This window comes from Phoca vitulina, unplaced genomic scaffold (genome assembly GCF_004348235.1).
Source record: "Phoca vitulina isolate PV1807 unplaced genomic scaffold, GSC_HSeal_1.0 scaffold9, whole genome shotgun sequence".
NCBI classification, from domain to species: Eukaryota; Metazoa; Chordata; class Mammalia; order Carnivora; family Phocidae; genus Phoca; species Phoca vitulina.
Genome location: NW_022589712.1, coordinates 39,539,613 through 39,561,568, shown reverse-complemented (window position 1 = coordinate 39,561,568; position 21,956 = coordinate 39,539,613). Strand labels below are relative to the sequence as shown.

Genomic DNA, 21,956 nt, shown 5'->3' with positions numbered 1-21,956 from the left:
CCTGTTATCAGCCACTACCCGATAATGACTTCTGTATTTCTATCATGAATTTGGTGCTAATTTGTTTTTAACAAAAACTACATTGATGTTAGTATTCATCAGCATTCCATTCCAGCAAGTGATCTCCAATAATATTCCACCCCAACAAGGGCCCCCAACAAAACAAAACAAAATAAAAGTCAGTCATTGTATAAAATGATCATTTTTAGGAAAAAATATATATCCTGAAGTAAGCTTTAAACTAAATGCTATGAGAAGGTATATTTTCCTTTTTCAAAGGTTTGTGCATATATGTATTAACTGAGAATGGATTTGTTTTAAGGAAGATGAAATTTAGGATTCTATGATTAAGAATTGTCTAACGTTTTAATAACAAATTCTATACAATTGCCAGGAACTAGAACTTCAGGGTTTTGCTTTTTAATTTAATTTAATTTAATTTCACTAAATTAATTTAATTTAGGTAAGGATCTGGTTAAAACAAGATTTGTGGAAAACATTAAAAAAGCAACTATTGGACTCTAATTCTACTGATAACATGATAGACAATATTAACTAAAAAATCATACTTTTTGTTGCAGTGCTGGGCTCAGAGGAGGTAAAGGAACCCTCCAGAATCCTCCTTCCTGCCCTGAGAGGGGGAAAAAGAAAACCTGCTGATACATGAAATGGTAGGTCACCCTATGGACAAGTGCTTGGATTAAAATTGGAACTCAGACTCTAAATGTGCAAGGAGCAAAATGGGGGACAGAGGCTGTAAGCCTTTGCTAAGCCAGGGATGGTGGGATGAAAATATAACTGCCTCCTAGGAGTCTGAGAAGATTGCAACACAGTATTTAAATCCCTTCCAAATCCCCTTGTAAAAACAGATAGTGAGGCCCATGGACAATATTTATAACCAAATGAAATGAGCCCTAAAATGCAGTGGATTGAGACAAACAAATAGTCAAAACCAGCAGGTATTGGTGTCTGTAAAAGAGGAAGCAGAGGGAGACAGTAGGGAGTCTGAGACACCCCAAACAGGGAACCCCCAAACAGCCAGGAGGTACTTTCTGAAAAGTGAGTAATGATAACTTGATCATCAGCTGAAACTGGGAGGAGCTTTGCCCAGTTCAAGAGCAGGTGAGCATAAAGGGTTCACCATGAGGTCTGAGTGTAGGTACCATCAGGTACCCTGTGACCTTGGGAAACCTATGAGCCAGGGCTCACTTCCAGGACCCCCCAAATGGTAACAAACTGCTAGGAGCGGAATAAAAGTTGAGCAGGACAGGGACAACAGAGACAAAAAAAGTTTCGTTTAGATAAAAGTGAGTATGAGCTCATCATCAAATTTCCAATCACAGAAAGAAAAAAAAAAACATCATGAGGGAGAGTCTGAAGAAACAATAAACAACTTTACATAACAAAGTACTTCAGATGCTGAAATTGTTATGCTCAAACTTTAATATAGATATGAAATGTTTTAAGAAATAAAATAGGAATTCAAAAATAAGCCCAAGGAATAGATTATGACAACAACCAGTAAGACTTGAAAAGTAACTATTATAATAAAAATATAAATTATATAAAATCTCACCAGATGAGTTAAATAACATATTATTTATTTATTAGTGAACGTATGTTAAAACTGATCAAATTACACTAAATAGAGCATAGAGAAATGAGGAGATGAAAAATTTGAAAGAGATCTTGAAAGAAGAAAAGGTGTGCATACCTAACATATTAATAATCAGCAGAAGGATAAAACGAAGAGATAATATTTGAAGAAATAATGGCTATGAATTCTCCAAACTGGTAAAAGAAAAAAAAGGACTCCATGTGTCCTGGAGGAATTTTGCAGTAAAAAGAAGCTCTCACTCCATAAACTACAGTGAATCTGCAGTGGCTCAAAGGCAAAGAGAAAATATTTAAAGAAGACAGAGAAAAAGATAGATCACATGGGAAGGAATGACAATTCGACTGGTAACAGAATTCCCCTGGCTTTGGGGAAGAAGAGAAATCAATACAGTGAAATAATATATGGAAAGTGCGCAAAGTTCATAACCAGTGACCGAGATTTTGTGTGACAGGCTTTGGGGAATGAGGATGATTTAAAGACATTGTCAGATAAATAGAAACTGAGAATGCTTTCCACCAATAGGTCTTTGCTCAAGACACTTCTAAAGCAGGCGCTGCTGGAGAAGCATGATGTCGAAACCAAGTCAGAGATGCAAGAGAGATGGTAGCATTGACTCTGAGAAACCTGGAGGGGAAGACAGACATATTGATGGAAGAAATAATACTGACACAATTTGACATTCAGATTCTTTGAAAGGTTAGAATTAAAATATTGAACAAAACTGGCATGAAAATCAGCACTGGATGTGATGAAATTTAAATGTTTTAGCATCCTTCTCTTGTTGAGAAAGAGGGTGATTTATAGTCCTTTTATTCTTTGTGCATAGTAAAATGTCAAGGGTGACCACTAAAGTAAGAGAAATAGAGTGTAGTCTTTCCAAATAAGGAGAGACTAGAAGATGGAAAATAAAAACACATTTAGGGAAAAATGCTCAATTTGTAAAAGACAAGAAAGAATATAAAGAAGTATTGAGAGGGCATGAGAAATATAAAACCAGTAAGATGGTAAGAACTAGTTGAAATTCATCAGATTAAAAGTGAAGGTCATTGTACTGGGTAAAATAAAAAGTGAATTTTAGCTTTATGTTATTTACTAAAGACATCTAAAACAAAATCATGAAAAGACATAAAATAAAGGTTTGTAAAAAAAAATCTGATAAAATACTAACCAAAAGAAAGCTGGGATAATTGTAATATCAGATACACTTCACTTAAAAAAAAAGGTCATTTTACTTACAAAAAGATCATTATATGGAATATAGAAGTTATTATGGGGCATCTGGGTGGCTCAGTCTGTTAAGCATGCGCCTTCCGCTCAGATCATGATCCCTGAGTCCCAGGATTGAGCCCCACACTGGGCTCCACGCTCAGCGTGGAACCTGCTTCTCCCTCTCCTTCTACCCCTCCCCTTGCTCTTGCTCTCTCTCACTCACTCTCTCTCTCCAATAAATAAATAAAATCTTTTTAAAAAGGGGCTATCATAAAAAGATAAACGTTCAATTCACTAGAAAGATACAGTGAAGCTTGCATAGAACTTATAAAACAGCTCCTGATATAAAAGTTGATAACACTATAGGGATAAACTGATAATTTTCCATCATAGTGGGAGATTTCAATATAGTTTATTCAATTATTGATACTTCTGATATTCAAAAAATTAATGAAGATACAGGGTAATTGAAAAACAATGAAGCTTGACTCAATCAATATAGAATCACACTTCCAACCATTAGAAAATGCACATTATTCTCAATGACATATGGAATATTTATTAAAACTAATAATATATTTGTTCATAAGATAAAGCTCAACACATTTTAAAGAGTAGACCATTTTCTTTGACCACTACACAATTAAATTAAAAGCTGGTTAAAAGAGGATAATCTCTTTTAAGACTGTTGAATCACAGACCTGTACCTCTGAAACAAATAATACATTATATGTTAAAAAAAAAAAAAGAGAAGAAGAAGAAGATAGCAGGAAGGGAAAAATGAAGGGGGGGGAATCGGAGGGGGAGACAAACCATGAGAGACTATGGACTCTGAGAAACAAACTGAGGGTTCTAGAGGGGAGGGGGGTTGGGGGATGTGTTAGCCTGGTGATGGGTATTAAAGAGGGCACATACTGAATGGAGCACTGGGTGTTATACGCAAACAATGAATCATGGAACGCTACATCAAAAACTGATGATGTAATGTATGGTAATTAACATAACATAATAAAAAAATTTTTCTTTAAAAGTGGAAAAAAAAAGAGGATGATCTTTATAATTCCCACAGGTTTGGAAATTTAAAAGTAAGTTCTAAAACTTCCATGTAAAATACTAAAGAATTTATTACAATGGAATTAAGATATACTTGCAACTGAATGAGAATGAAAATACTACATATAAAAGCTTGTGGGATGCTGCTGAAGTAGCATTTAAAGTTGCCTTATATGCTTATATTAGCAAAGGAGAAAGGTAGAGACTAATAAAATAAGCATCCATATTAAGATGTCTAAAATCTTAAATTTAAGATGTCTAAAATCTTAAATTTAAGAAAAATCTTAAATTAGGAGCAAAGCATATATCTATTGATAGTAAAATAGATTAAAATGTGTATATTCACAAAGTAATATACTATACAGCAGTAAAAATGAATAAGTTGTAACTACACTAAAACACTGATGAATCTGAGAACATAACATTAAGAGAAAAATATCGGAATACATCCTATAATTTGATATATATGAGAGACCAACATGTGAAAAAATTAGAAAAAAAAATCACCTTAATTAGTCTGAGATGACATAAATTGATTTAGAAATGAATTAACCATTAGTTGAATTCAATCATTTTAGAAAAGATCATTAATTATTTATGAAAGGGAATTATGGATAATATCAACATAAAGCAAAGCATGCTCTTCTTGTGTTTAAGAGTTTATGACAATTAGTTCTTTTTGCCACTAGATTATAATTTTATACTTCATAGATTCGTTAAGAGTTTGTCTTAAAAAGTGAAATATTCTTTCAAATGGGAAGTACATACTTATTAGTAAATTCTGGCTTTTTGAAGTTCTTGAAAATTTTCAGTGTAGGGACATATAATCAATACAAAATAGGTTATACTTTTATTATGACAAATGATACACTTTAGTTTATATTCTTTCAGAAGTCTTTAACCTAAGTTATATCAAATGTATAAATTATAAATGCTATAAACGTTTATCTCCTTGTTTAATTTTTATTTATTTTTTATTTTTCTAAAAGATTTATTTATTTATTTTTAGAGAGAGAGAGAGTATGCAGGTGGAGAGGGGCAGAGGGAGAGACAGTCTTAAGCAGATACCACTCTGAGCATGGAGCCCAGATATGGGGCTTGATCTCAGGACTCTCAGATCATGACCTGAGCAGAGTCATAGGCTTAATAGAATGCACCACCCAGGTGTCCCTGCTTGTTTAATTTTTAAGCACCTTGTGCTTATTTAAATTTTCAGACAAATTTCAAAATAGCTTAATTCTGATATCTAAAATATTAGCTTAATTCTGATATCTAAAATATTTAATATTGATGCAAATTATTTATTAATATACCATATTTATGCAAAAAGAAAGAAAATGTAGAACCAAAAAATGAATGAGTGTTTTCAAATTTAGGAAGCTTTATAAAGCAAATCACAAATGTAAGCTATAAAGGAAGTTGTCTAAAACATGGAAATCCTGGCTTGTCCTCTGCTGGGCTTGAGTTTCCTTAAAAAGTAATTAACTTCTAGAAAAGATTAAATTTTAAGTATATCCTTAAAAAGTTAAATTCATTATCTTTGATATCAAAATTAGATCCCAGAGACTTTATGATGATCCCAAACCTGTCTATGCAGATAATTTTGGTGAGTTGCTAATGGCAAAATGCTCACTATTCATATTTAGAGAAAAATGTTACAGAAGAAGATACCAAAGTTAAATTTCCACATAGAGTCATCTCAAGAATGTTCTTACTATATCACTTCTTTTAAAATACTTATTTTAGGGGCATCCGGGTGGCTCCAATAGTTAAGCATCTGACTTCTGCTCAGTCCTGGGATCAGCTGCACATTCAGCACTCTCCCTCTGCCCCTTCCCCTGCTTGTCCATGCTCTCTCTCTCAACTAAATAAAATCTTTTAAAAAAATACTTATTTTAAGGGGAAAGCCAACCAATCTTTACTTAAATGTTGACTACCAGACAATAAAAACAAAAGAACTATAGGTTTTTATAAAAATTTTTTCCTTGATACCCCACACCCATTGTTATAAATACACTGTCAATGTCTCCGCTATGTCAAGAGCCTTGAATTCCTCTAGCTGCCAGTCTTCCCTTGGCACCATTTGCCTTTTAATAATGTATGTTTTCATTCCTCTGTTTTATTTCATGTTTTGCCTTTGGGCAACTTCCTGGGGAGTAATGTTTTTGGATGTACAGTTATTTTTTTTCAGAAAAAAGTTTCCAAAAGACTTAAAATATTAATATCAAATGGTTGTGCCATTTAAAATTCAAAAATGTGTTCATTTTGCTTTTAATTTTTAAGGTAATAGATCTTAAATATAATACAATCTAACATCCCTTAATGTCTTCCTCTGAATTCCATGGAAAGCAAATTATTCATTATATATTTATTGTATCTATAAAAAATACAGAATGAAAATCAAATGGACATTTAGAAGCAGAAAGCCACAGCCTTTAAAAAAATACATCCAAAAAGCAAGCATCAATTAAACCATAATCGTCTGTGAATTATGGAAAATTTGATTTTGCAATATTACTTTCAAAGATGTAATAGAGAGATGTTCATGTATTGCTGATTCTTATCAGTATCTTCTTTATCCCTACAATAAAACCCCAGATATTTGAGAATCCAGTCCACCCAGATGGTTTCAAGCATCTCAATCAGAGTGAACCAGAATTCAGGAGGTTATACCTCCGTTCTGTTTTATACTGATCCTTTTCCACAAATTAACCTTTTCTTCCTTCCCAGCCAAAAAATCTGGAAATGAAGGACGGTCTCTGTGCATCTAGTACCAAAGCAGAAAAACCAACCTATCAGAAGTAGAGGACTTGGTCCCGTCCAGAAGACAAGAGATGCAGACACTGGACTGGAGTTAGAGAATGTGGGTGGAAGGGAGCAATGGGCTCAAAGCAAAAGCTATTTGTGAACCTCCTTTATGAAAGACAAATAAATGGCTGAAAGATAAATAAGAAGTCTGACCAAAAATAAATACGCATGTACATAATGTTGAAAAGAGTTCAGAAAAAGAACAATGGATCTTCCGTTTCAATTATCTTCAGTATGTTTTATTTGATAAATATCTGAAGGTTTTGATGATTGCTTCCAAAAAGGCATGATAAAAAAATATGTGCTATAGAGAATATAATCTTCATGTGTGCAGCAACCAATTTATTAAAATGTATAATCTCAAAAAATTTTTTTTAAATTAAAAAAAAATAAAATGCACCATCTAATGATGTCCTTGGACATTTATCTCCTATAATCCGTATGAAAGAGTAGACACTTTTTTGGTCACACTTTTTTCTTTTCCGTTACTACTCTTATTTCTTATTTACTTCTTAATTACCCTTATTTCTTCCCAACAATTCCATTTTACTCCCTTTTATAAAGTAAACTACAGTTTTCTGTGGCAGTAAGTCTAAAGTCCTCTGGCCTGCTGGATCTCTACCTCATAGAGATGTTTCACCCTACACGTCCTTACGTCTACTGCTTTCTGACACTAGCCCTTAACTCCAGACAACTCTTCTTTTGATGGCTTCTACATATCATGCTTTTTCGGTTGCTGACTTTGAAATACAGAAAAAATATATATCGGCATCTGCCCTTGGTTCCTGGCATAGAGTAAATCTCCTGGGTGATGGAAGAGTTTTTGTTCCCATGAGGCAATGCTTGGTGGGCTCCTGGATGGGGGCTGGTCACCAAAAAGACCAAGCCATGATTAGAAGCTGGAAATTTTCAGTCCCATTCCGCATACTCCAGGAGGGGAAGGGGGCTGGAGATGGAGTTAATGATCAACCATGCCTATGTAATAAAACCTCCATAAAAAAAATCTCAGACATATGGGGTTCAAGGAACTTCTGGGTTGGTAAACACATCTACCTACAAGGAAAGTGGCTCACCCCAACTCCTATGGTTCCTTTACCATATCCTTTATTATATAATAAACTAGTAATTGTAATTAAGTGTTTCTCTGAGTTCTGCAAGCTGTTCTAGTAAATAATTGAATCCAAGGGAGGAAGTCATGAGAACCTCCGATTTGTAGCCATGTTGAAAAGAAATTGTGAGTAACCTAGGGACCTACTACTTACAATTGGCAACTGAAATAGGGAGCAGTCTCTGAGCTCTAAACTCAGGGCTCCAAGCCCTTAAACTATGGGGTCTGTGCTAACTCCACGTTAGTGTCAGAAGTGACTGAAATTGTATGACACCTAGCTGGCATCACAGAGAATTTCTTCGTGTGGAAAACAAAAAACAAAAAAACCATACATCTGGTGTAGGAAGTGCTGGGAGCATGGTAACTGCTGTGAAAGTGAAGAGACGGAGAAGTGAGTTTTCTCTTTACATCACTTCTCTCTATTTCCAGTTATTCAAAGCTAACCTTCTTCAACGTACAAATTCTGGAACCCCCTGCTTCATGAAGTATGCCCTGACTACCTTTGACTGTAGGGGAAGAGTGGAGAGCAGGATTGTTTTAGAGGGCTTTCCCGAGGATCAAGTGGGAGCTTTGCCTTTGCATCAGTGAGACAATTCTGCATCCCTGTAATTACTCTCCTTTTTTAAATCCCTGAAGGAAGTCCACGTGGGGTTCTATTATTTGTAGTCAAAGAGCTTTGAATGAGATATGTGACAAGTACCACATTTAATGATTGTCTTGTACCGTCCTCAGTAGCGGTGGGCACAGTAGGAGCACTCAATAAATACTGAGATCTGCTCTGTCCAATGCAGTAGCCACTCACCACACGGGGCTTTGGGCTACTGAAATGTGACTAGTACCAACTGAAATGTGCTATAAGTGTAAAACACACGCACAACTTCAAAAAATGGTGTAAACTATCCATATATTTCTGTACTGATACACAGTAAAATAATATTTATATAGAGAGTGAAATAAACATTAAAATTATTTTAACATTCTTTTAACCCTTTTAATGTATCTACTAGAAAATTTAAAATTACATGTGTTGTTCACATGATTTTACACAAGACAGCACTGACTTAAAATGATGTTTTTTTAAATCAGGAAACATGGAGGGCAGATTTCTATTTCTCAGAATTTTAGGAACTTATAGGAAAATTTAAAGTTTACCCTGTATATTTAGAATGCCATTGATGTTTTAGAGGGTGTTTTCTGAGAGTTTTGTCTGTTTCTGACATACGAGCTTAGATTCACTACTAACTATGTCATTCTCAGATATACAATTATATTTAAGTTAATGAACATTGGAAAACATCAGCAAATAAAACATCATTGCTCAACTATATATGCTGTACAGCAAATCTTTAGTGATTGAAGGTTTAAGGCAGAAACAGGATTATTTTATTTCATTCTACTTCAACCACTGAAAAAATTCATGTATTTGAATTCAAGTCACTTTAATCTTCAGGCTTGAGAACATGATAAAGTATTTCTGTTACAAGGCATCATTTCAAATAACATAGTGTTTTTAAGTTTCAACATAACTAAGTTTAAAAGTTAAATTCCTGTCAGAAGGTTTAGTATGAAATGACTCAATCTCTGAACACATTAAAATATAAATATTTTATGAATTTCAGTTGGAAATTTATACTGTGTGCCAAAGAGAATTTATCATCAATACAAGCAGTACTTACTTGATACTCTTGCAGGCTTTTCTGCTAAAAAAAAAAACAAAACAAGTTTTGTTTAACTCAGATAAAATGCAAAGACATTATATTTTGATGGGCCACCTGAAGGTAACTAATATCTTTAGACTTCCTTATTATTTAAAAGTTAATGAAAGAATATAACTATTGCCTGAGAACCTGGATCTTTGAATATATTAATAGCTTTTATGTGAAATATCAGAAAAGCTATTAATTATTGTAGATGTCACAACATATTTATACTTTTTATACATTCTTACTAAAATCAGCAGGATCTTTGTTAAATTAAGTGTCTTGGTTCAACTCTAATTATATCCAACTTGAGTAAAATCACTTTGTATGATGTAATTAATCTAAATATTTGTTTAAAGTTTCCAAATTCCATAAAATGTATTATTGAGAATTATTTTCCTTTCAAAGATAATAAGGACAAATTACTAAACCTTAAAATGCAACATGCAAAATCAGTTTAATTTTTTCATAACTATTTGTCTATTAGTTTCAATGAGAAACCATAATTCTTCAAAGTAGCTTTTTTTTTTTTTTTACGTTAAAGTATATGTATGTAGGACAAAAATATAAGGTGAAATGATTATCGCAAATACTCTAACGGACATTCTAACTTCTTGAAAAATAAAAAAGATTGGTAACATCTACTTTCTACTAACATTAGGCTAACTTTTTTTTTTTTAGTATAGTTGACACATAATATTACATAAGTTTCAAGTGTATAATTTAGTGATTTGACAAGTTTATACATTATGTAGTGTTCACCACAAGTGTAGCTACCATCCCAACATTAGTCTAATTTAAAGGACTGGGCTTGAAAATATAAATTTTTAAATGAATCTGCATTACATGATTTACTTTGAGACTTATAGAGTTTCTAATATAAACCCAAGAATTACAAATTTACAAAAATTAGTTAATGCCAATAAAATTTTTTATTTGAGATATTTATGGTTTTAGTGATAATACAGTCACATGCCTCATGTATAAAATTACAAAATAACATGTTATTTTTCCTTTAAAAATACTATCACTGGCTAAAAGACAGGAACTTAAATAGGAATACAATAAACATTTATTGAAATACAATGAACCATCCGTTGAATGAAGGAATGAATAAGAATGTACCTGTATTCTCAACTAGCTCAGGGTTAGTTTTGTGCTTTCATATACAATAATTTGTCCTGTGTATTCATAATATGAAGACCTTGGAAATGATGGACTCTGGATTGGTAAGAAGGTACTGTCCATCCAATATCCAAATCCCTTGTACAGCCCTCTAGTTATAGTTCGAACGGACCACTCCCTTGGGAACAAAGTTGGGTACATTTATATTTTACCTTTGGGCTGTTTTGATTAGTAGAAAGCTTCTCCTATGTGTGTTACAGTGTGATGGGGTAGTGAAATGTGATTGAATGAGTTCAACTGTTAAGTCTTTGGCGTCATACTTGGAGCCAAATCCTTTCTCTACCATGTAAACATTCTGAGATGTTAGACTTCCTTCATCACACTTACCTCATCTTTAAATTGGGCATGATAATTGGGCCTGTGCTGAGGATTAAATGAACTAATAATAGGAAAGGATGTACCAATGAATTTTTTAAGTCACTGGTATCTTCTCATTCTTCTGGCTAATTATCTTAAAAGATGCTAAGCAATATTTTAAAAGTTAAGAAAAAAATATAAAATTTATGCCCCTATATGCTTCTCCAAATTTGGCTTGTCCTTATTCTAAATTTTACCCTTTAATATTACTGGTAACTATATGTCTAAATTACTAATGACTATATGTCTAAATTATACGTCTACATATGTCCTGCCCTTTCAGATATCCATAATACAGTAAGCAGAAAGAAGGAACAAGTGAAAAAACAAGACTCATTCCCCCTCCCCACACACTGGAGTTCTATGCGTTTACTATGAATGAAAACAATTGTTCAATTACTGCATGTTTATTTAGCATCTTAAAATTTGAAACATTTAAATTTCATTACATTTTGAATTAATTAGATTTGTTTAAAATTATATCACCCAGACTACATAATTCAGCTATAACATCCATTTATAGTTTTTTGATATTCAATATCACCAAAATAGGTCATTCTCATTTTAGATAAAGGACATCTTCCTGCCGTGCACATTCTGGCCTTTTCCCCTCTACCAACCACTTTTTGTCTAGGTGGAATTAATTTAAAGGGCCAACTTTAGATAATAAAAAATATATTTATGACATTGTTTATATTTATGTAATACATAAAATAATTCTCAGCTCTATCTGTTTTTACAGCTATATAATTTTTGACCTTATTATGCATATTATGAGAGTCTTTTGTAATAGAGAAATTTATCTTCTGGTATGTGCTGGAATATTTTATTGAATGTTTATGTTGTTAATGTTCTAATTTCTGCACATCTGCTAGTTTTCCACTGAAATGTAAACCTCCTCTAGATTTCCTACCTGTCCACTTCCTCTGCTACTAGCAGAAGTGTATAAACGGTAGACTTCCTTGCTTTAAAATAATTTAGTGTTAATATTAAGTGCAAACATAATTTAGGCACCTCCATACCAACTTAGCATTTGGAATATTTACAAAGTTGATTCAAGGTTACCTTTCGTCACGTTGTGTGATTGAAGACTTTCTTTTCTTGTTGAGACTGTCGATAAGGAAAATGTAAATTAAACTATGAATTTTTAAAGGGAATTTTCATAAAAATTTTGGCTCACTTCAACTAACTTTGGGAACATGGGAATAATTTAAATATTGTACATATTTTCTCAGGGTGATTTAAAAAGTTTTTCTCTTCTTCTAACACTTAACAAAAATAAATGTCACACCAGTAGAGATTGTTTTGTTTGCACAAACAGAGATGAACATGATTGCAGTGATTACAATTTAAATTAATGAGAATCCATGTATGATGGATCATTGCAAGTAACTGAATTCAGGGATAAACCAAAAAGACCAAAACAAACAAACAAACAAACCTGCCCTATTATTAACAATCCTTATGATATGTCTAAGAATGTTTTCCTTTTGATCCAATAGAATATTTCTTTGATAAGTAAGGCCTTTGTAAGTTTTTCAGATAACTACATTGAAAATCAGTGATTATCGTATTATATTTTGTAGTTTGCCAAATAAATGCAACAAGCAACTTTGTGATGCAGTTTCTGAACTTGTTGCTCACCAAGGGCATGACCACACATGGATGCACACAGGCTGGGACTGGCCTGCCCTCCACTCTTTCTTCGACAAGGACATTACCAGGTATCCACTGGCTAGTTTCTACATTTCTTCTTTTAATCACACTAGCGCTCATCATGTACACAAATTAAAGTTTTATTTTAAAGTGATATAAATAAGCCTCGACTCAACAATTTTGGCTTCAGGGCTTTGCATTATGCTTTTCCATCTTTTAAAACATTACCTTTTTCTTCTTTAAGATGTTTCATTTCTGCTTTTTCTGTAGAGAAAAAAAAAAGGTAATTTTGAGTCACCTATCATTTATTCATAGGTCTTCCTAAGGTTTGGAATTAAATTTTGTGTAGTCAATGTTCACAATTCAGGCATTATATGCAAAGAATTCTATGCTGTTAATTTGGAAATAGCAGAACCTACATTTCCATTCTCTTTAGATATTTAACAATAAGTGATACTTACACTCTTGCATGGAAAATCCTACAGTGAACTGCAATTCTGATATGTGCTTTAAAATCTCTGTCCACATTGCTTTTAAATGATATAATTTGTATAATTATGTATTTTTTATTTCTGTGTTTTTACTGTTAATTTGGTGTACATGTCTTTAAATGTCATCATTACCTTTACTTTCTTTTTCAGATTTTTCAATTTTCTTCTTCCCTGCGGGGGAAATATAGCAACAAGAAATCATCAGCTTAAAAAACATGACTTTCTTACTCAATCTTGAAGTAAATAGTTGGAGATGGGACTTAATCCCATAACTGGAGAGGGTCAGGTCTCCGCATTTTCAAGATGTGGAGGAAGAGCATACCTCCTGTGTGTGAGAACATGTATATTTTTGTTATGCTTGGTTATTGGGCTTATACTCAGTCACCTGGATGGCAGAGCCCCCTCCCCTTTTCTCTTTGTCTTTGTTTTTATGTGCTTTGAAGGAAAGCTAGAGCGGGCCATGCATTTATGAAGTGTAAACTAGTAACAATAGGAGAAACATCCAAATTTTCAATTGTTTTCTTTAGGAAACAAGATTTGAACTGGTGCTACGGATGCTCAATAAGAAAACTATGGAATAAAAACAATGAGAGTTGCAAAATATCTCCAAGCAAAAAGTTGACACATGCTTTTCAAAACAGTTTCAGTTGATTGATGATTTTCTTCAACTATAGTTATCAGACAAGAGTGAGAAGAAAACCAATATGTAATGAGTGACAACCACGTATGTAGTGGGAATGTGGCATACGTTATCTTATTTAATATTCATCACGAGCCTTTTGGGAAGTCATTTTATCTGTCCTACAAATGAGGAAACCATGAATCTGAGCTGGTTAAGGGGTTTTCCCAAATGTTACACAGCTAGATAGAGACTCAAATTTAGATGTTTCCACAGATCTGTGTTACCTCCTTTGGGAAAGTAAATATTTACCTGATTCTGTGACTTCTGATGTTTCCTCTTTAGGAAAAAAAAGAAAAAGAATATAGTAGAAAAAGAAAAGGAAAGAATAGTTTTGTATTTCAGTAGCAGACAATTGAGCTTTATCTCCAGGTATTTCCTTTTAATTCCACTAGTAATGACAATAAACACATATGCTCAAAATGGCAAAGAAATGCACTGATAACCAGTATCTCTGAAAACTGTAACTAGAAATCTATTTTGAAATTAGAACTACTCTATAAACCAATCTAAAACATCTATGCCTGTATGGTAGAATTAATCAGTTTGAAGTCCTTTGGTTGGTTTTCTTAATTCCAAAATTACAAATTATAAATCTCTGCTTCACAAACTTTTAACTTGATCTTCATATATGCATGCATGCATTCATTCACTGAATATTTATGAAGCAACTTCATGTATAAGATGTTATACTAAATGCAATGGGTGGGGTTGTGGGATGAGGTTGAAAAATATCACAGAAATAAATTCAACTCACAGTGACTACTGTCAGAGCAGTGAGACAAGATATAAAATGCTACTTATCTTTAGTCTATGATAATATAAAACCAGCCTCTCTTTTTGTTCTTTTAGTTAATGCATACAACAATAATATTTTAAAATATAACATGGCAGGTTTTTAAAAATATATTTTTCCTCACAGTTCAGTTCAAGTGAGAACATTTCTATAAACCTGATCCATTTAATTATCAGTCTTCTATAACTTCTCTGGAAGCTATATTCAAAATTCAAGAAAAATTGATTAAAATATTTCATGATAATGAGGATGAAAAATGAATAACGTTTCACAAACAAAACAGTATTTATAAGTCATTATGGTGATACTTCATATTAGCATTGTAGTTTTGACTTTCAACCCTTAATTTTTGCAATACTCTTCATATCCATAGCAATAATAAAAACTAAATGTACTAGCAATTTTCTCCAACCCAAAGGCAACATTTAATATTTTAACATCATATTCAATTGGAAGAAAACTCTGGCTGTTATTTGTAAAGAATCTGTCATGATACTCTTAAGGAACCAGGTTATTCCTTGGCATTTAAGAACTTTAGATACAACTTCTAGATACGCTTTTGATTGAAATGCACGTATTTTTACCCCAGGTTAAAGTCTGGGTCATAATTTAACAGTATTAAATAATAATTTCATTTTTATGAAATTACATAAAACTTCATAAATTTTCAAAACTGTTGCATATGTATTTTTGCTTGGAATGTCAAAATAAAACAGATTCTGAAATACTAAAAACAACCTACCTTCATGCTTTGAAAAAGTACGATAATAAAAGTCAATGTGTTAAGATTCAATAATTGGAGATAGGTATTATGTGTTCTAAATTTTTCTTAACCCAGCAGTGACTGTTAGAGGAATCTCCATACTGTGTTTACTCAATACATCCTAACAAACAAATGGAAGTACATAAAAGAGAGATAAACCACTTTTTTCCACCCAGGCACAGTTATATTGGTAAATGTATTAATTACACAGGCATGAAAACAGGAAACATTTTTGTCATTCCCTCACATGTCCTGGTACAGTGTAATACATCTAATAGGTGTTCAATAAAGACATGTTCAAGGATTAATGAATAAAATACACACAATATTCTTTGTCAATCAGAATCGTTTACATAGGTGATGGCATACTGGCTATTGCATTAATAACATACTGTCTTTTTTTGGCTGCACATACAATTCAAAGAGATTATAAAATTGAAGTAATTAAATAGCAAATTCTTAAAATTTTGAAGTGGTACACTTACTTGAAGTCAGTTTAGGTTTGTCTAAAAAGTAAAGAAGAAAAGAAAACCAGTGATCATCTTCCACCTATAGGTAAAATATCAGCCCTTTATATTCCTATTTCTGTCTGTTCAAGTTAAAATAGGAATAGGCTAAACATATTAAAATGAGCAATAGAAAATGCATTTTGAGTAATTTTAAAGTTATATTCCTAATGAATTCCCCATAGAAAAAATTACAAAGCTTTTGAATATAGAATCTTCTTAGTCTCTTTATCCCTATGAAACCTTATTTTTTTTTTAAGATTTTATTTATTTGAGAGAGACAGATAGGGAGAGCAGGAACACAGCAGCGGGGAGAGGGAGAGGAAGAAGCAGGCTTCCCGCTGAGCAGGGAGCCCGATGTGGGGCTCCATCCCAGGACCCTGGGATCATGACCTGAGCCGAAGGCAGACGCTTAACGACTGAGCAACCCAAGTGCCTGAAACCTTATCTTTGGTTTGATGCAATATGAATGCTCACAATAATTTGAATGCCTTACTGCTTCTGAATAGCATAAAATGCATATTCTGCCATCATCCTTTCAAGATACATTATTTAAGTCTCCCAATCCTGTATTTTAAATGAAGAAACTGATTTTATAAAATCTCAGGAAGAATGGGGGCACCTGGGTGGCCCAGTTGGTTAGGCGTCTGACTATTGGTTTTGGCTCAGGTCATGATCTCGGGTTCCTGAGATCTGGCGCTGCACTCAGTGGGGAATCTGCTTCCCTCCTCTCCCTCTGCCCCTCCCCCTGCTTGTGTGCTCTCTCTCCCTCTCGCAAGTAAATAAATCTTAAAAAAAATTTTTTAAATAAATAAAATAAAATCTCAGGAAGAATAAATAAGTGATAGGTGAAAAGCACAAAACTATACCATCTAAGTACACGATCTCTTTCTCTGATATTCTTTGTCTTCTGAAATTATTAACAAAAACATTAATTATGTAGTCATATACCTAAAAACCCACTTATTCATTAAAAAATGACAATATATGGTCATGATGGTGAAGAATTCAGATCATTCAAAACTGGGTCAACTAATTCAAAATCATTAACAGTGGCAATATAAATTAATACAACTTATATCAGGGAACAATTAGAAATATTTATAAAAATTCCATTGGATATATCACTTCACTAAAAAATTTTACTGTAAGAAATTTTACTCCAAAGATAAATTCACAAAACTAGATTGGTAGATATATTTATTTTTGAATATCATTACAAAAAGCCTTTAGACAACTTAAACACACCAGTCAGAGATTAGTTAAGTAATCTGTACAACTATACAATAGAATACTATTAATGTGGAAATTCTTCACGTGCTGAGATTAAACAATTTTCAAAATACATTCTTAAATAGAAAAATCTAGGGAAAATGTAATTTATAGTATGTCATGATTTGTGTAAATAAATTAAAGTGGGGATGTATATGTATTTATTTGTATATATGTATGTGTATGTGTGTATATATGTATACATGCTATGTATATATATGGCTAGAATGAGACAATAAGAAATAACAGCAATTACCTAGTGGATATTTTGGGAATGGGAACTGGTAGAACAGGAAAAAAGAGAGGAGAAGGAGGAATATTTTCACAGCCTCCTATAGGGTATGCCTCAGTGTTTGAACCAGGCCGGCTATCATATTTTTAAAAAATCAAATAGTATTTTTTAAAGAATTAAGCTAACATTTTTATATTTTATAGTTAAGAAAAGATATCAAGTTGAAATTCTTATTTAGTTTTCAGTAAAATGTAATTTGTGTAATTTGGCAAGGTATTTTACAATACTATAAACAGTGAATCAACTTAATCAATATGACAAATGACATTAATATTGAAAACAGTGAAAGGGCCTTGTTAATTACGAAAGCAATACTATTTTGTTAATACTGCTGTATTATAACCATAAGAGACTCTTAACTATAGAGAACAAACTGAGGGTTGCTGGCAGGGAGGTGGGTGGGGGATGGGCTAAATCGGTGATGAGTATTAAGGAAGGCCCTTGTGATGAGCACTGGGTGTTGTATGTAAGTGATGAATCACCGAATTCTATTCCTTTTTGTTTCAGGAGTAGAATATAGTGTAACATGTAATATTACACTATATGTTAACTAACTAGAATTTAAATAAAAACTCAAAACAAAAAATACTGTTATATTATAATAGCATGTTTGACAATCCTATACATATTGGTTATAATAGTTAGCAAAATGTATGATTGTCAACAATAACACGACCCTTATGTCAGATAAACTAGATCTTACTAGAAAACTACAAGCCTAAACAGTACTAGGAAATAAGATGAAAAGCACTTACATGCTTTGTTTTAATTTTTAATTTAATAAAAATAGTGAATTAAGACAATGTAAAAGCACCTGTTTTTATAGATGGAGAGTCCTTTTCTTGGTGTTCAGCTTTTTCTAGAAAGAGAAATTAAAATTAATTGGCAATCTGTGGACTGTTTGTATTAGAAAGCATTTCTTATTTATGTGTTTGCAGGTGATCCTCAGTTTATGTGGGAAGCATGCCCTCAAAGTCATTTGCATGCTGGAACACAGAAAGCACATTGCCATAGAAACACATTATAAACAAGGTCAGGTTCATTCTCAGGGCATCCTGTAAGACAGTACAAAGGTACCAGCCCTTTTGGGACCATGGGGTATAGGGAGAAAAAGATAGAATATGACAAAGAGGAGAATAAAAAGAGGATTTTTCTTTCTCTGCTGAAGGTAGAGTCATTCCTTGGGGATACTTTAAAGCAGATGACATTTGCCTTTGGCATTTTACAAGCTCCCCTTTTTACCCCTCTGACTCCTTCTAGTTCCTTTCCTGCCAGTCAGAAGCAGTTTGTGCTGGACACTAGTTTCTTGTTGAAAATTTAACCTGGACCCGCCCTATATCAGAAAGTATCACATTTTGTATTTTCATTTTCCTGGTCCACCCTCTCTTTCCAGGTCCATTTAGAACTCTCACAGATGATTCTCAACTGAGTCTAGGACAGGACAAATGGAATCAAATGTGTAATTGATATTCCTCTTAGCCCTCTGAAAAATATTTGAAATAAAAATAATAGGAGAGCTCTCTCTTTCATCAAAAGTGGAATTTCAAATGAAGCCATTATAGAGTAGGATACTTTGAATGGAGTTGAGAATAGTTGGAAATAGAGCCGATCACTGCCAAGTATTAGTTCTTTCTAAACACCCCCAGGGTTAATCCTTCTGAGCTATTATTGATGTTTACCTGTCCTTTTCTTCCCCCCACTTCTGAATTTGGAGATTCTAAAAGTACTACTATTTTTCCCCAACATCATGCACCAACAGTGAAGTAGATGGGAAGATGCAGGACCTATGTTGTCATTAAGACTAAACCAGATATTTGTAAATTAGGGCTTGGCAGCATGTAAGAATAAGACTTTCATGAACTCAATTTGCATAAATGTTAATATTATATAAACATGCAAAACAAAATAAAATTGAAAAGATGATATTCAACTTATTAAACTGGCATAATAACAGCACTGCAAAAGTATAATGGATTACAGTAACAATAATAATATACAACATGTATTCAAATACATGCAACAGGTTCTAGAATGTGAATATATTCTTTTAGGCTGCATACATTTGCACCTTATCTCCTGAAGCCACTTATATGGTTTCCTAACTGATCTCACCACATTCATCTTTGGATTGTGTAAATCCATTTTTCATATGGGATCCAGGGAATATTTGACCAACATACTTTCACTGAAGTTGTGTTTCATAAATACACAGCATTCAAGGACCAACATCACAATTTGGACACAATTTTGGACTTATTTACTACCTGTGTGATAATGAGCCCATGTTCATGCCTTTCTGAGTCCAATAGTCAGCTTTTAAACTCTCTGTCACTGTAATTCTGAATCATTCCTGAGCAGTAAAATGGATGATCTTTTAAGTTCATACTCATTAGAAAAGTCCATGATTTTAAGGAACAAATGGCAATATGATTATAATCTCATGGATTTCTAACTACCAAAGTCTACCTACAGTACAATAAATGCTACTTAAACAAACCAAAAACAATATGTGGTTCGTAACACTGATGATTGTTTCATTTTCCTTTGTTATTCATTATGTGTGTTTGAGAGGTTGCCAGTTCACTCTAACTTCTTCGTAGTATTTTATAGTCTACACGGACTCGCTCTTTTAGGATTAGTAATAGTGATACAACTTCCAAAGATTTCTTCTGTATAACTATAGCAAAGTATTAATTAGTAGTGAAAGGCAAAGATGTCAAATCAAAGCTATAGCAAAACATTATTTTATCATCTATACAGGTAATTTAGATTAAGGCAACATTAAAATTAACAATTAAAGGGCGCCTGGGTGGCTCAGTCATTAAGCGTCTGCCTTCGGCTCAGGTCATGATCCCAGGGTCCTGGGATCGAGTCCCACATCGGGCTCCCTGCTCTGCGGGAAGCCTGCTTCTCCCTCTCCCACTCCCCCTGCTTGTGTTCCTGCTCTCGCTATGTCTCTCTCTGTCAAAAAAATAAATAAAATCTTTAAAAAATAAAATAAAATAAAATAAAATAAAATAAAATAAAATTAACAATTAAAGAAAAAAAAAAAACAAGCAAACTGTTAAAGTTGAAATAGCCAAGCAATGCTTTTCAAATTTTATTCTTTTCATCTCTTACTTGCTGGTTTGGGCTTGACTGTTGGAGAATGGGGAAAAGTAAATGGCATATTGATGAGTGCAAACCATTGAAAAAAATAACTCTAGCTTCTGTATTTATTTCTTCTTAGTTTTAGGTTCTCTTCTTATATTAAGCTTATTCCATTCTCTCTGAGCACTATTATTTCACTCTCAGCAAATATATCAATCACACAGCTTGCTGAAAAATTATGACACACAAAAGGTATGCAAAATTTAAAACAATCTATACATTTGGCACACAAATACATTGGGCTAGCTTCTTGATAATCCCCAAATACCCATATAACTAAATGAGATCCTCAGGGGGCCATATTAACACTTTAGGGTGCAAATTAGAGGAATGCTGAAATTATGAGCTTTGACAGTGGCTTTAATAGAGTACAAGGAACATGTGAGGTGATGTGTAAATGACCTTATAAGGTTTCTTTCTTTCTTATGTGTTAATAGTCTACAATTGTATAAATAAGTAGTTCTTTCCTGAATTCTAATATTTTCCTCTGAGAAACTGTATTTAAATCTTGATTAGCATGATTATCTTAGTTAAACTGAAGAATTACTTCAAGACTTTTTCCTTTGAAATGATTTTTTTAGTAAGAAATGGGACTTTATTAACTGCCAGTTGCCCAGGTGGGTAGAATTTCCATCTTGGAATTCAATGGAAGGGATTCAGTGGTTTAGGATGTCAATTGATATGACATTCATTCATCTCTATAGGAAAGAACTTCAGAATGGCAAGAGTGTGTGCACTCCTTTTTTCTTCTCACATGAAATACTGAGAGATGGACTATTTTAATAGTATATGTTCATACAACCACATAACTGTTTGTGAAGCTCTCATGAAAGGACATTATTCTATCTAATACACAAACAGCAGATTTCATAGTTTTGGATTCCTGTGATTTTACAATTTGAGGAAGGGCAGTTTATTAAACACCTAGCAGTATATGATCATCGATGTATTACTTGGATTACCTCACGAGTTATATGTAAGTTTAGATCAATCACAAATAATTAAATTACATCACTCTGTATTCCATTGTTAATTTTATTGATTGTATCTTTCAGTTATTTACAAGAATTCACAATCTTAGAATTTATGGCACTAAAACTCTACACACACCAGTGAAGATGTGTGTGTGTGTGTGTGTGTGTGTGTACCCACATAACATAAAGCTGATACACAGAAGGAAAATATGAAATATCATATTTACCTGTTTTTTCTATAGTGGTAGCTTTTATCTGCTTGACAACTCTTTCTTCTGTGATATGAAAAAATGTTAACACAAGTAGAAAATTTAAATGCATCAGTGTAAAACAGTGACA

The 21,956-nt window shown here is 33.0% G+C and overlaps 1 protein-coding gene across 1 annotated transcript in view; it reads right to left on the bottom strand.

Annotated features, from left to right (window-relative positions):
• The window catches only part of TRDN (triadin), a 365,907-nt gene that overhangs the window by 14,688 nt on the left and 329,263 nt on the right, over positions 1-21,956 (bottom strand). Inside the window, exons 28-36 of the transcript XR_004299993.1 lie at positions 21,845-21,892; positions 20,614-20,631; positions 18,308-18,352; positions 15,909-15,929; positions 14,117-14,143; positions 13,318-13,356; positions 12,923-12,958; positions 12,104-12,148; positions 9,473-9,496 (exon numbers count right to left, since the gene is read on the bottom strand). The gene's annotated coding sequence lies outside the window, so the exon portion shown is untranslated. The remainder of the gene's footprint in view (positions 1-9,472; positions 9,497-12,103; positions 12,149-12,922; positions 12,959-13,317; positions 13,357-14,116; positions 14,144-15,908; positions 15,930-18,307; positions 18,353-20,613; positions 20,632-21,844; positions 21,893-21,956) is intronic.